The following is a 15,675-nucleotide window of genomic DNA, read 5'->3' as shown; positions in this document are numbered from 1 at the left end:
AAAATTTATTTTAAAATAACTCTCCATTCACATATTTATAGTACAAAGTATAACACTTTGATTCAAATAATTACATAGGTAACCTCAGCAAAAAAGATTCTGTAAGCGTACACCACCACACAACATAAAATTAAAGACACATTTCTAACTCCCTAACACAATTTCTCTGGTAACATTCAGCCTTGCATACATAACGCTGATTTGCATATTAGTGCTACATCCAACTCAGGTAACCATGACACCTCCAAAATAGACACAAGCAATAAACATGACCAAAATCCTGTCAGATTATTCAAGTGACATTGGGAAGAGAATATTACAAGGTAATTTCTAATACTGAGGATTTGTATCCATACATAAAATACCAACTGAAATAGATCTTCAGAATGAAATTTCCTAAAACGATTAAAGTAAAATGTGAAACCTCACAGTTTATACAAGACAAGAAACATTTGGCTGCAAATGGTTTTATAATTTTGCTAATTAAAAATTATCCCATTTTCACTTTGGATTCATCATGTAACAGAAACAGGAATAACCTTACCATGCCAGAAACACAAGCAAATGATTAAAGTTCTACTCTCAAAAAAATCTTTAAAAGTTGGCAAAACATTTCATTAGGCTACAAATCAAAATCCGTCTGTCCTTGACATCTCTTTAATGTCTTCCAGATTCCACATCTAGTTTTTTTTTTTAATCACTCACTGAATCGCTCAGAAATTAAAATATGTTAAAATACCACTCATCTTGGACCTCTCGGAAAGTCCTCCAGGATCGTACAACCTTCAGGCCCCTCCATATGAGCAATGGACCCCACACTGCCACCAACTGATTTATGTAAAGTATTCCATAAATTTCACAATGAGAAAAAAAAAAAAATTCCCAGAATCGTGCCTTCATCAATAAATCTGCTACATGAGAAGAATATAAATAAATACTAAAAAGGGGCCACCGTGAACTCTCTCTTCTGAAGTTTGCCAAGTGGAAATGGGTATAACTATGATTAAAAATAAAAATCTCTGAGCTTCCAAGGTGTTACCAACAAAATATGCCTACAAAAAGAAGAATGCAAGTGGCAAGGAGGTTGACTGATGAGCACGTATTTCTCTGTAAAGCTAATGAAGGCAATGTTTACAGTGCATACTTATTTATTTATGCTTCCCCTCCCTGAGCCCTCCATGTGCCATGGGAGTCAGTGTGCGTTAATGGCACTGAACACCAGAGAACCTTCCAACTGCGAGTTGCAGTCACTGTGTCAGTGGAAACAATGAATCACAGACGTGCAACCTGGGATGAGTTGTGGCAGCACCTTACATGTGTCACCAACGGGTCATGTGACATGGCTGTTGCCATGGTGAGGCTCCATGTTCGGGAAATGTGTTAAGTCTCATAGAAGGCACCCAGCCATCCCCCAACGTACCCATGCTCGGGAATGTATACTGAAATCTTTCTACTGCCGGGAACATTGTGGTTGGCTTCCTCACTGGGAGTCCTGCTAGAAGCGGGTGGGGGAGGGGGCTGTGTCAGTTGGGGGAAGCCGTGAGAAAATCAAGTGCAGCATCCCCAATGACTGTTGGGGGACGTGGGGGGCCCCAACACAGCCCAAAGCACAGGATCTTTAAAAATAATCAATCAACTCTTTCCATGGGATAAAAGTGGGCTATCCCAAAAAGGGAGGTAATTTTTATGTTGCTTGTTTCATTTCTGTGCGTTCAAACAAGGGATAAGGCTAAAGAGACCAAAACCTCCACAGTGTCTTGGGTAGAACAGAAGCATTATATGGATTGAGGAGATACAGATGAATCACCCTAGTCACGTTTACCAAAAAGTCCTCCTCTTGGACTTTTCTCACCGGAGTCTCCCACTTTTCCCTAGCACTGCTTCCGTCACCTGAAAGCAGGAAAAAAAACCATAAGAGACTGCCCCTAGTGAGGACTGAAGGATCCCCTTGGAGACTGAGCAGAGGATCTGACGCCTGGGAGTCACCCAGGAAGCTGCGACCATGGGCTCTAGAACCATGGCTGCAAAGATCACTTCTCCACAGCTACCCGGCTTGGCGCAAAGGGAAGCCTGCTCCTGTGCTCCAACTTCAAGAGAAGATGTGGGACTCTCCAGCAACAGTTTCTTTACGGGCTGGCTTCCCGATTTTGGAATTTAAGAAGAGGGCTAAGAAAAGTCAGAATGTTTCCTTCTCATGTGATGAAGACAGTTTTGTCAAAAAGAGGCACCTTCAAGTGATTTAGATAGAAATGTTGACACATAGGAAAAAAAAACGGGCCTCTGTCGCTTCGGGTGCTGTGAGGAACTAGCAAGATGGTTACAGGACACCTCAAACGCAACAGAAGGAACACCTGAAGGACCAAAGGATCTTTAGCCTAGAGAAGGCTCAAGAAGGATCCATGGCCGATGTGAAAATAACTGATGGGCGGTCATGTAGAACAGATGGGTTTTGTAGAAGCTCACGGGTATCAAGCCAAACAAGTAAGTGGCAAGACCATGGGTGGTAGATTTTAGTCCAATTTAAGAAAGAACTGTCCAGCCCTAAGGTTTGGTCAGAGATAAAATGAACTTCCTGAAAGATGCTAAGTTCAACATCGCAGAGTGACGCAGAAGTCTGGATGTTTGTGTAGCAGCAACGAAGCCTCAAAGATTTAGGCACAAGAACCACAGGCACGGCAGTGAGCTTCAGTATGCCTTCGAACGCTAAATACCTAGAAGTCCGTGAAGGTATGTGACCCATAGGTATATACACATAGGAACACATAGGTACATACACATAGATACATAAAATTCACATCCTGAGACACAGCAGAGAGATAACAGCAAATGGGTTGTAATAATCCAAGAGCACATTTTTTTTTTAATTTAGGACAGAGTTTAGAGCTCATAGATCCCTGTATCATTCGCTGAAAGTTTACTACATGCCAACACCTTCATAATGCTCTTTGTGTATTAATTCATTTAATCTTACAATCACCGATGAGTTAGGTACTACTATCACTCACATTTTGAAGGCAAGGAAACTGAGGTACAGAACAGCGTCGTTACTTACCAAAGATTCTAGTGTTAGTAAGCGGCAGAGCCAGGATTCAAACCCAAGTAGTCTGGCCAACATCCTGTGTTCTTAATCACCACATTTAGCTGTTTATTACACATTAAAGGTTCTACATCTTGGCTCTGGATCATGGAATACGTTTATTTTTCATTTAATAAAAAAATAAAATAAAATAACCCTTTGTAAGGCTTTCAACCTAATTCTACCTTTGCTTTGTTCTCTCTGTCACTTCCTACAATTTTTTATTACAATGGACATTTCTATGAAAACATATTTGCTTCTTGGGGGTTCATCTTTTCTCGATGTTATTCCCCAGATGCAGTAACAATACCTTGGTTCACAAATTATGGTGTGCCGAAAACCAGAAACTCTTTTCCCTTCGCATTGCAGCCAATTTTATCATGATAGTTGACAGTGAAACATTCCTCTAGATTATTGTCCTGTACCTTTCTTGAAAAACATCCTTTTCATTTCTCCTCCTTGGTCATACATTTTTTTCCTTACTCAATGCTGTGTTAAAACTTTGCCTCCATTTTATTAAAATGCCCCACTGCCTGAATTCACTCTTGCCCATGTTTACTGCTGCCTTGACTTCCCTCACCTGTTGACAAAAGACTAAAATCTTCAATAAAAAGCAGAAAATCTGATTGAAGACCTCTTCTTCCCAGAATGCTCACACTCTTTTTGTTTGTTTTTTTTTTTTAAACCATTCTTATCCTCCAGAGATTTCTTTACAGAAAATCACACGACAGGGACACCTGGGTGGCTCAGTGGGTTAAGCCGCTGCCTTCGGCTCAGGTCATGATCTCAGGGTCCTGGGATCGAGTCCTGCATCGGGCTCTCTGCTCAGCAGGGAGCCTGCTTCCCTCTCTCTCTCTCTGCCTGCCTCTTTGCCTGCTTGTGATTTCTCTCTGTCAAATAAATAAATAAAATCTTTAAAAAAAAAAAATCACACGACATACATTATACGTCTCCTGGTCTCCACTTGCCTCATGACAAAGTCAGGAACACTTCAAAGAAAATGTCCTATTCTTGTCATTCAATACCACCTCTCAGAGTTTTGCTGTCCCCAAGAATCACTTGTACAATGATTTTTGTATTTTTCTTTAAATGTCTCAATTTTATTAAATGTTGCCCTGAAGGACTATCAGCTGAGATACCAGACCTGACGTGCGGTAGTATTTCGCTGCATATTGAACACAGAATACATATTAAAATAATACCGCTTAGATCTTCAAAAATGTTCATCTGTGTCTCCTAGCAAATCCATCTCAAATGTTGCTGGTGATATATACAACACTCTTCAGAAAATGCTTGTACGGAGGAGAATACAGATTTCAAGCCATTTTCGAAGTCTACTTTTCTTCTTTAACTTGTTTTCTCTTTCATTCTTTTACCCCTAGCCTCACTTAGAGTTCTCTTGTTTGAAGTACAGGAAGGGAGAGGGGTACCCCACCCCTCGCCACTACATCTCCCTCTAAATCAACGAATAATCCAATCACACAGAAGTTTGTCTCAAGATGAGATTTAAACAGAAGACATTACTACTTCGTCAGACGCTGAAGAGCAAATGATCCAGCTGAAGCATCGGCCGAGAACAGAGAGGTGCATCCTCGGCCCGGCTTCGTGCGTTCGCTTCTTTAGTCTAGGGCTCAGCAAACCACAGGCCCCAGAGGTCACACTGAACCTGTTGCCCGTGAGCTAAGAATAGTGTTGATGTTCTTTCAGGTTTGGGAAAAAATTAATATGATGACTTGGTGTCAAGTGGAAATTATACAGAACTCAACGTTCACTGTCTATCAATAAATTTTATTGGCAACACAGCCACGCCCACTCGTGCACCGGCCGGCTGGGGCCGCGCTCACACTACAGTCGTCGTGACGGAGCCTAGCGTGCGGAGGCGGAAGTACTGACTATCTGGCTCGGGAAAAGTTTGCTGATCCCTGATACGGACGAAGAAGTTCTATGAGCCTTTTGCCACCACACATACATGAGCATTCTTTTGAGTTATAAAAGCTGCCCACCCTACTTCCCGCCCCCCACAAAAAAACAAAAACAATAACAAAACAAAACAAAAAAACAAAAAAGCCAAGAATAAGACAGAAAGCATAAGGAATCTCCATGTATTCAGCACCAAGATCAGATCAAAGCTTCCGTTCAGACCTACAGCATGGACTAGAAGACAGATACCCACCAGTCGGCACCGTGTGGGCTGCGCGCCCCGCTGCCTCATTTCTCATGCGATTCTGAGGACTATTAATCGTCCTAAGAGTAAATGATCCTGAGACCTTTTAAAGCTGCAACATTATTAACAATTAAAAGGCTGCCAACCACACATACACAATAACTTTCTTGTACTTTAATATGCATATCCATGGCCTGATTATACCAGCGTGGAGAGATTGACAGGAAAAGCTGAGTGTCATGGCTCCAAAGGAGACACTACATTGATCAGTAAATAATACACGTTTTTTGAAACTGTCTAACTGCATATTTACACTTGTCAACTCTCATACACTTTGGTGACAGACTTCTTTTTCAAACATCTATGTAACAAATTCTAATACTGATTTTTAAAATGTCTTTAATAACTACCCAAAAAAACCACACGCACATTTAGAGTGTATAAGGCTTAAATTATATCCACCAAAGAGTGCCACCTGGAGCATTAATTGCTGCATCTTAACCATTCCCAGGGACATCCATATATTTGCAAATGTCTCAAGAAAAGGTTAAAATACAGTTGCAAGTAGCCTATGCCTTGTGCTTACAAGATGCCAGGCACTGTAATTAAGGACTTCGCAGCCAAAAGGGTAGATCCTACCATTGCCCCCTTTGGACAGCCTTGAGGAGGATACAGGACTTGGCCATGGTCATACTATTAGTGAGACCTAGGACCAGGACCTGAGCTTCTCTGCTCTAACTTCAGAAACTATGCTCTCCCTCACCCACAGCAGGCTGTGGAGACCTGTATTTAACAGGTTTCCCAGGCAGCCCTTAGAGATCATCCTTTGAAAAACATGGCCCCAAGCACTTGGGGGAAGAAGGGAATGAAGTCAATGGGTCCTCGGTTCAAGTCCCGTCAACTCCCCTCCAAACACTACCCACGGGAGAATGAGAGGATCTGTAACAGGTATATCATAGCCCCTGGCATGCCACATAAGCTCACTTCCAACAACTACTAAACGACTATCATTCTTTATAGGTCACAGAAAGCTTGTATATCAGGTAAAGTAGTTTTATCTATATTGTCCAGAAAATTGCTTCAACTCTTGGCCAACTAGGTTAGCATCTTCTTGCCCTAAGACTCCATAGCAATTAAATTATACCAGCAGTTGAAAGTTGGCAGAGGTGGGGTGGGACACAGGGGAGCAGAGACGCAGTGATAAACCAGTGACTGGTTTATTAACCACTAGACTAGAGAAAGAGCTAGACATACCCCTCACCCCCCAACCCACATACAATTTGTTTTATTACAAAAGTAATCAAATTCATAAAGAAGTGGGGAAAATAGCATAATGAGCCCCATATACCCACCACCCGGATTCCAAAATATCCGGATTCTGCTCCATTTATTCCTTCCTAGAGATTTGTAAAGGAAATCACAAGTGAAAGGCCACTTTACCCTTACACCACCTATCAGGCAAATCTTTAAAAAAATATGGAGAGGATACACGCCCTCAATAATAACTGAAAACACGTCACTAAAACAAACAAACAAAATTCCACAGAGCATCGCTGAGACTGGCCTGCTGGCCATCTAGCCTGAACATCCATCCTGGAAGGGCAGTTGTCCCTGGATCCACAGACAAGGGGCCTAAATAACCTGACAAAGAGGCAGCACTTGACCTTTCCCAAGCTAGAGCCATGGGCACAAAATTCCAGCGGCCAAGGTTCTCCCTTCCCGTACCCATTCTCTGGAGCAGCCGGCCTGCTAGCTCAGTGTGGCCGGCTCATACTGTACTGAGGGACAAAAAAGTCATCTGCTCAAATGTGAGGGACTCTAAGAGCTGCCACTACCAGGAGCATCTTTACCTGAGGAAGAGAACCGAAGGAAGCACAAGACAACGAGCCCAGCGGCAGGGTTCCGGGAGATTTTAGATGGAAGAAAAGGCCAGTAGGTAAGGAATATTTTTGAAAAAAAAAAATTTTGGAAGAAGTTATTTCCTTTTATATCACCAGTTCTATAAAAATCCTGTTTGTATATTAAGCTGCAGTTTCAAATGAGTTGGATTCCAATTTCTTCCATAAAGACAACTAACAATAAGCTACAAAATCTTCCCTGCCTAAATGAACGAAAAGGGCCTTCAAGAACCACAGAAGGAGAAGAGGCAGCATGCCCTCGTGGAGAAGACTCAAGCTTTGAAACTGGCCCAACTTAAGGTAAACCCTCTTTATAAAACTGGCTGCATGATCCTGACCAGGTGACCAAGCCACTGGGCTTCCCTCTTCCCAACAATTCAACGAAGGGCACCTGGGTGGCTCAGGCAGTTAAGTTTGGACTTAGGTCATGATGGCAGGGTCCTGGGATCGAGCCCCACATAGGGCTCTGCGTGCCGCTCAGAGTCTGCCCGACATTCTCTCTCTCCCCTCCTCTGCCCCCTCCCTCCTCCACTTTTCAGTGCTCTCTCTCCCTCACTCTCAAATAAATAAATAAAATTCTCAAAACAAACAAAACCAAAATAATAATATCCAGGACACAGAGACACTGTTAGAATTTTTAAAAAGATAACTAAGGTGATATCCAAGCCACTGTAGGAAAACGTAATGGGTGCTATAATTGTTTGTGACAAACATCACTAAATCTCACGGAACACAAAGAGGGATGAGAAAGATTTCATCACACGACCCTATTCCAATCAACCCTTGGAGCTGTAGGGAACAGCATGTACAGCAAATCCAAGCGCCACCGTCAGAATAGACCACGATGGGTCCCACTGATTTTGTCATTCTTGAGTAAGGCCAACTGTATCATCCTATAAACATGCGCCGAGAGAACACAATTCATGTGTTCACCTACTAGCACTTTCCAGAACTCTGGTTCCATGACCAACACAACACAAATAGTCAAACAAAATGTTGAAGTGAAATTAAAATGTAAATTAACTAAATGGTGCTTCGATGCACTAATTGCTCAGTTTTCTTTAAGAAGGAATTAAAATCAACAGGGTACCTCAGCAGCCTGCACCCAGACTAAGTGGAAATTTCCTTCTCTTAATCTCTGTGCATTGCTTGAACCAAGTTAACAGAAAACAGATTATTTTCAAAAACAACACGCAATGTAACTTAAGTTCCTAGAATTTTACATCACAGAAGATATCATTTGAAATATAATAGTTGAATGCCTTCCTCCCTGGTACAGCTTGCTTCAGTGTATTGATAAAAACCAAGATTAATATGCAAAAGGAAATTGCAAGGAACTTGCCCTGCACCGGTCAGCACCTGGTACATGTGGGTGCCCCTCCCTTTGAGAAAGCAACTGCACTTGGAGAGTGAGAGTCTGGGTTTCATTCTCACCCCACCACTTCCTTGCTAGGTTTTAGCCTCAGTTGATGCACAGGTAACAAGAGGGTGAGAATGGTCTCTTTTTTATCTTTTCCAAAGCTATAGAATTAAAAAAAAATTTTTTTAATTAAAAAAACCTACAAAACTATAATGCTTCACATACATAACACCAAAACCAGATGAAAGGTGGAAAATAAACTACTTCACATCATACAATTATGGCAGATGCATGCTAAAAACCCAACGGTTACATAACCGGATAACTGCTAAACTTGTGTGTGTGAGTCTCTCATTAAGAGAACAAACATACACTGCTTAACCACTGGATGCCAGGTATCCAGGTAAGTATTGGGTATACAAAGAAAAACTACAAAGACAGGTCAAAAGTCACTTGCCTGACATTACTGTGTTTGTACTCGTGTCTATGGTGAATGTGTACAATTGCCTACAGGAACTTAAGCAGAGTAATTCTGAGGTCGCATCAGCACTCAGCAGAAGACAGACTGTGATCAATTAGTGATGTCTGTCAAGGACGCAGGAATGGGCAGGAGTGGGGAAAATGTAAGATCCAAAGTATGTCAGGAATGTTCGCCACCTTTGATTTAGGCAAGGGATGTGAGGCTTTGTGTAAATGTCATGGGAACAAAAGCCTGCCCGCTACATTAAAAGTTTACTCGACAGTGAATTTGTATGTCCAGAAAAATGTGTGTATAATCCCATAAGGGGCTTAGAGGGGAATGGAACATATCTGCAATATAAATGCAGATTACCTTTATTACAAAACTGGATCATATTCTCATTCCTAGACTAATTTCCTATATCATAAAACCTATATTCAATTTTATAAATAGCATACACCAAGAATCATAAATTCAGTTAATGCAGAAATTTAACAGATTTTTTTTTTAATAAAAGTGAGAAAAGGCTGTTTTCGAGCAAGTATCTGAAAGGACAGAAAGGGCTCTTTCTTTGAAGATATGTTTTTCCCTCTGACTCTACCTCCTTGGGGATATAACGAGAGAAGAAATAAATTTCACAGCTAATATATATGAAGTAACATGTTTAACATTATCCAATGAATTTATATCTACCTACACCATATAAATTTATCTCACATAAACTGTCATCTCCAACAGAATTCATTAAAACAATGTTATAGCTTCTGAATTAAATGCAACCTTCTAATTGGAATTTAATCTTACAATAGTAGTGGGTTTTATTTTCTAATTGACAAACGGAATAATTCATTACTTTGTCTCACAGTTCTGTCAGAAGAATTAGAAAGTAAATGTGACCTAGGTGTTGGCTGGCCACTTCTGTGAAGTACACGGGGTCTGGGGAGGGAGGCGGGCAGTGGAGTTTCCTTCATCATCCTCAGAACTCCCTGGGCTGCTTATGGGCAGGAAAAGGATGGACACTCTGACTCAATGACTAGATTACTAATATATTCCATTACCGCCACGTAAATGTCATGTTAATTTCTGATCTTCATCAAGCCAGACAATGGCTTCCACCTTGGCCCCTGGCCAATTAGCTATGTGGAAAATATTCAGCCAATTACGTTACTTCTATTAGGTTAGGGACTGGAGAGAAAGGCAAAATAAGCGCCTCGAAAATACTTCGGAGATAAAATGTAAGTTGACACTGTCTTCGCATGCTGGAGCCCAAGTTATACAATCTGATAGGCAGCTGCCAGCACTCATAACTGCTTATTAAATCTAGCCTCTCTTTATGGCGTGAGTGAAGATCTGTATTTTTACCAATATTAGGTTCATCGTGTTATGAAAGAGACCAAAATACTTAAGATCATTCGCTCCAGCTTATAAAACATATTATGTAGTTTATTAAATTGTTAAAATTACTTTTCAAACTCAAAATTTCAGGGCCTGGAAGTTGAAGCACAACAAAGTGGCTCTGCCCACTGACAGGTTCCAGCACAAGACAGCTCAGGAGGGAAGCCCATCAGACAGCTTTCCAGTCCCAAAACACCTGCTACCTGCCCCCACCTTTTCCTGGAAGCTGCACCACCACTACCGCACCCCAAAACCCATGACAAAAAAGAAAAGAAAAATAACGCACTCAAATTTTATACAAAAGCAAGGAACTCCCAGCCAAAACGTAGCCCATTCTCAAGTCGTAAGAAGAGGGAAGAAATATTTCCTATGGTTTTCCCTCATCCAAGAAGGTTAAAAGCTAGGAATTTCATTATGACAGAGATCAAACAAGGAACTGTGGGCCAAGAAGGAAAAACAATCGATGACAAAACAATGTCACATGGTGCTGCGTTCTTACACCAGATCCTCCAGCAGAAGACAGCTTACTGATAGGGAGCGGGCAATGCCAAGACAGAGACTGAAACACAAGCCAGCAATGCGCCATCCCTACTCCACTCTTCTCAGGAAAACTCTATATGCAAATCCAGACTGTTATTATCACATTTATTAATAACACTGTGGCTAACTGCCTATTAAATATGCAGCAGACTTAACCGCTCTCCACTCTGGGAGCCTCGTGATGTGCATCAGATAGGTATCCATACCAACTTCAGCTTCACGCCAGGGAAACAGGAGCCAACTCTGATTCCCTGCTGGCGAACGGTGGCATTAAAGAACCGTCCCAAAGAGAGACCTCCAGTGCTCAGCCTGCCTTTCCTCTGTTATCTTGCACCTAAAGTAATTTACTAAGCAGGCATGGTTATCACCTACATAGACTGAATACATTACCCATTTTCTGTCTTTAAGAATTTGCTACAATGATCTATTTGTGCACACCTTTCCTCATATGAGTTCACTTGCCTTGCATTTGAGTGCAGCAGTGTACTGTTCTGGTTGCCTGTCCCCATGACTGTGACTCTGTCTACCATGAGGACACTTAGCGTGAAACACTGCACGCAGAATTAGAGTCTATTCCAAGCCTGAAGACTTCAAATTATCAGTGGTAACCATCAATAGGTGCTTCTTTTGGTTACTTAAAAAACTGTGAAGTTCTAAAAGCCACAGGGCTGTGAATATATTTTTGACAATGAAAGGACTAACTAGATGCCAGATATATAATACACAGGAAGTTGGGTTATTGCATCACAGAGGAAGAGAATTAGTCCTCTGGGCAAACCTTGGAGGTGTGCTTTGAGGAAGAAGAGGGTGGAAAATCAGAACACATGTGGCTCATCAGAGCTCAGGGACTTCCACTTCCTACTAAAAATATAGTGAAGGGACGTTTACTACCATCTGATAAATACAAACACTTCCTTAATATAAAAACCTGGTATTCGACAAGACCATCTTATCCACTCAAAAGAGAGATCGTTTTCATTATAGTTCTTGAGTCTGATTTCTCAAATAGCCTCACCCAACAAAATTAATGAATAAAATGAAACCTGTCTTTAATCAATCCATTCATGTGGTTTTGTTAAAGTTCAGACATCAATTTTATGACCGTGAGATTGAGTCAGGCTTTCTCAATACTGGAGACAGAGATGACAGGTAATCTCATGTCTGAGTTTGTTACTATTTCAGTAACTTCAGAATTCCAACCACTTCTATTAATTCTCTTGTGTTTCTGAGGCAGGCCCAGGCTTTTGTCTCAACTCAACCCGGTTATGCAAAGATACCACACATTTCATAATGCTCGCTACCTGCTCACGGTCCAACAGACCATCCGCAGAAGTCTATCATAGCTATGTAGCAGTGGAAAACCCTCGAAGCAACTTCACAGGCAAGAAGTCAAAGTACTTCCCAGCAGCATCTAAGGAATATGAGGGAAGATCTTTATCAGCTCTAAATTCCATGACTCCATTAACCATTTCATTTCGGTGTGAACATCCTTGCCTCCTGTGTTACTATTTACTATTTGCCTTATTTCTTGCCAAGAAGGAATAATGTCAGGAAGATAGAAGACTTCGTGTTTCCTCTATCTGAAGCTTTAGAAGAATGGAATAACAAAACAGCCCAAGCAGAAGTGAATTTTAGAGCTCACGGGCTCTTTGTGGATCAACTAGTCAATACTAACTGTTTTAAGTGCTTCACTAGGGCTCCTTTTTTTTTTTTCTAACCTATGACATGAGAAGGTCAAATTGGTCTCTAACTATAATAATCTTTGGGGTACATGGCTCAACTTCATCTTAGCTCAGGTCTTGATCTCATGGTCCTTAGTCAAGCCGTACACTGGAACCCAGAGTACAGCCCACTTTAAAAAATAGATAAAATAAAATCTTTTCGAATCTGTCCCAATAACTAAATGCATAACAGTTTCTTAAGAAGACACTTATCAAGAACTTTTACTCAGCTGCACAGGCTGGATGTCTCAACCTCTATTAACAGAAAAACTAGAAAAAAGATCCTTAAGGACAAAAGAAGTAGGCTCCAGTCCCAACCAGGCCAAGCACTTAGACATCTCAGTTAGACTCTGTGGGCTTCAGCTGCTCCATCTATTAAATGTGGGCATTTAAACTGACGATTTCTAGGGACTTGTCAGCACTGACAAACAGGGTACTCTAACCCACCTGCTTTGTTTTAAATGTAGGAATCACAACAGAGACTAACCTGTCCCATGTCAGGTAACTATTGGGCCTCCCAATACCAACATAATGCTCTTCCTCCCTCACTACCCTTCCCTCCATAAAAGGGATCTGTTTCGAATGCAATCATTCTAAGACAAAGGATATGGAGTTTATGCCAATGGTTCGCTCATCATTAAGTGCCACTGAATGCAAAACCTGAAACGAAATGGCTCCCCTCAAAGGTGACCTCATCCTACGACAAAGCCACCACTGAATGACGTCAGACATTTTATCCGGAACACCTGGCCTCGACCAATTACTTTCTCTGACAAAGGCAAGTCACAATTGCTTGCTCGTTGCTGCGAGAGAGACACCGACTGCCGAAGAACGTGGCAGATGCTATCAAATACAGAAAACACGTGTAAGAGAGAAAGATCATCACGTCCCTCCTGCCCTCCCCTAACGATTACAATGAGTAACTTGCTGAGGTGAACAATGACTGAGAAAAATGCTCATAAGTCTTTCTGAAAATCTTTGAGAGCCCACAGCAGTTTTCTCAAGAACCCTCATCATGGGGGAAAGCTGGGGATGATACCTTCTTAGTGAACAAATCAGACCTAAATTCCCTCTGAAACTCAAGATGAGATCGTTATACTTGTAGTCCATGGTGGTTCACTGTTTACTGAGTGATTATAGGACCCAAAAAACAATTATTCTTTCAGTTATGCATGTGGATCAGAAGAATTAAAAAAAAAAAAAAAATGCACACAAACAAACAAACAAACAAGTTCTCCTGTGTCCTGTGGTGCCTTTCACAAATCCTCAGATCATTCCAGGAGTTATCTGAGAGGGTTACAGCAGACAACAACAGCGGAGCTGCTTTCTTCTTTCAAGATGAGAATCTCACACCCTCAGTGTGCCATTGTTCTGATGAACTTAGGACTTCTGTTGGTTTCCTGCACTGTGTGTGACCCCTGTGGCCACATTTCTGTCTTGTGAATTTTCAGACAAATACTCATAAACATGCACTTACCCTTTTGGCCAGCAAGCATCACATCCACCGGTTCATGGTTGACAGCAAATCAGAGAAGGGATCGAAGCCCTCACCATCGCCCAAATGGTTTTTTTTTTTTTTTTTTTGGAAACTGGAATTGTCAGCAAAAGGTCCTGGGACACTGCAATACAAAAATATTTTTTACACATAACTAAGATGTAGCTTCTAAAACCACCACTTCCTTAAACTTGAAAACAGCAAAGCAGACATAGAATCTAGAGGTAGGGGAAAACACCTTTAAAATGAGGGTATATCAATATATCAAATGTGATGCTGTCAAATATGAACCGGAAATACTGTTTTGAAAGATGCATTTACCAATGACTTCAACACATACACCGAAAGATTGTTGTTTACTGCAGATCTTGTGCAAAGTATTTTACTTACTTTTTTTTAAAAAGATTTTATTTATTTATTGGACAGACAGAGATCACAAGTAGGCAGGCAGAGAGAGAGGAGGAAGCAGGCTCCCTGCTGAGCAGAGAGCCAGATGGATGCAGGGCTCCATCCCAGGATCCTGGGATCATGACCTGAGCTGAAGGCAGAGGTTTTAACCCACTGACCCACCCAGGCGCCCCTTTTACTTACTTTAGCTTTAAAAAAATACCACGTCCCGTCATAGAGTGCTCAGGTCACAAGAAGGTGTTTTTAACTCAAATATTACGTGGATAAGTATACCATTTCCTAGTAAGTATCTTTTCCAGAGGATGAAAATATATGAAAATTTAAATAAAACTATCTTAAAATTCTTTTTAAGCAATCATGAACCTCATTTCTCCTCCAAAATAGTTCTAAAAATGTCTATGAGTTACTTAAGGAGCATGACTGAGGGACATATTTCCCCCAAGAGGCAACATACCATGTCATGGGCAGGTGGTCCCAGTGGCAAAGCCTGAATGCTGGACCTCATCTCATCACCAGCTGTGTGGACCCAGGAAAGCTATTGAATATCTCAGGATTCCAGCTACTTCATGGACAAGGTCAGGGCAGTAACTGATGTTCCCCAAGTCCCTTCTACCGCTTAGCTTTGTTCAGGGTTTTCGACAAAGAATACGTATTCCAAATGAGCTAAACTATTTGCTTCTCCTTTAAAAATTCCTGATCAAAAAGAATTTTATCACGTACCATTTTTACGTCGATCTGCCATCAACGCTGAAGATGTGCTACAGGCAGAAGGCTTTGCACATGCACAGAAGAATTCTCACCCTGGCACCAGCGCCCGACCCTGGTGAGCTGCCCCCCTCGGTGGCTAACAGCACCGCTTGGGTGCCCACGGAAGGCTTCCATTTCTCTACACAAAGGACAGCTCCAACTACTGTGGCTGTCTGCCCAAATATATCGCACCTGTTTCTCAAACATTTGTGTGTACAAGCATAACTTGGAGTCACCCAGCAAAAAAGAAACGGGCTGAGACTGTTTACCATCTTTAGGATAAAAACCAAACTTCTCTCTGTGGCCTACAAGGCCCTGCAAATTGGTCACTTTCTACTTCTCTGCCACTTCCAACCACCAACCCAATCCCAAACTACAAGTTACAGGTGTCTCCCTTCCATTTCAAGCAAA

General features: G+C 41.5%; 1 protein-coding gene across 3 annotated transcripts in view; it reads right to left on the bottom strand.

Moving 5' to 3' along the window:
• Positions 1-14,233, bottom strand: part of FOXP1 (forkhead box P1) — a 499,038-nt gene extending 484,805 nt beyond the window's left edge. For all 3 annotated transcript variants that reach the window (XM_044253165.1, XM_044253170.1, XM_044253168.1), the window contains exon 1: positions 14,092-14,233. The gene's annotated coding sequence lies outside the window, so the exon portion shown is untranslated. The remainder of the gene's footprint in view (positions 1-14,091) is intronic.
• Positions 14,234-15,675: the final 1,442 nt, after the last annotated feature.

This window comes from Neovison vison, chromosome 6 (assembly GCF_020171115.1).
Source record: "Neovison vison isolate M4711 chromosome 6, ASM_NN_V1, whole genome shotgun sequence".
Classification (NCBI taxonomy): Eukaryota; Metazoa; Chordata; class Mammalia; order Carnivora; family Mustelidae; genus Neogale; species Neogale vison.
The sequence above is the reverse complement of the archived record's forward strand: the minus strand, read 5'-3'. Positions and strand labels throughout refer to the sequence as shown.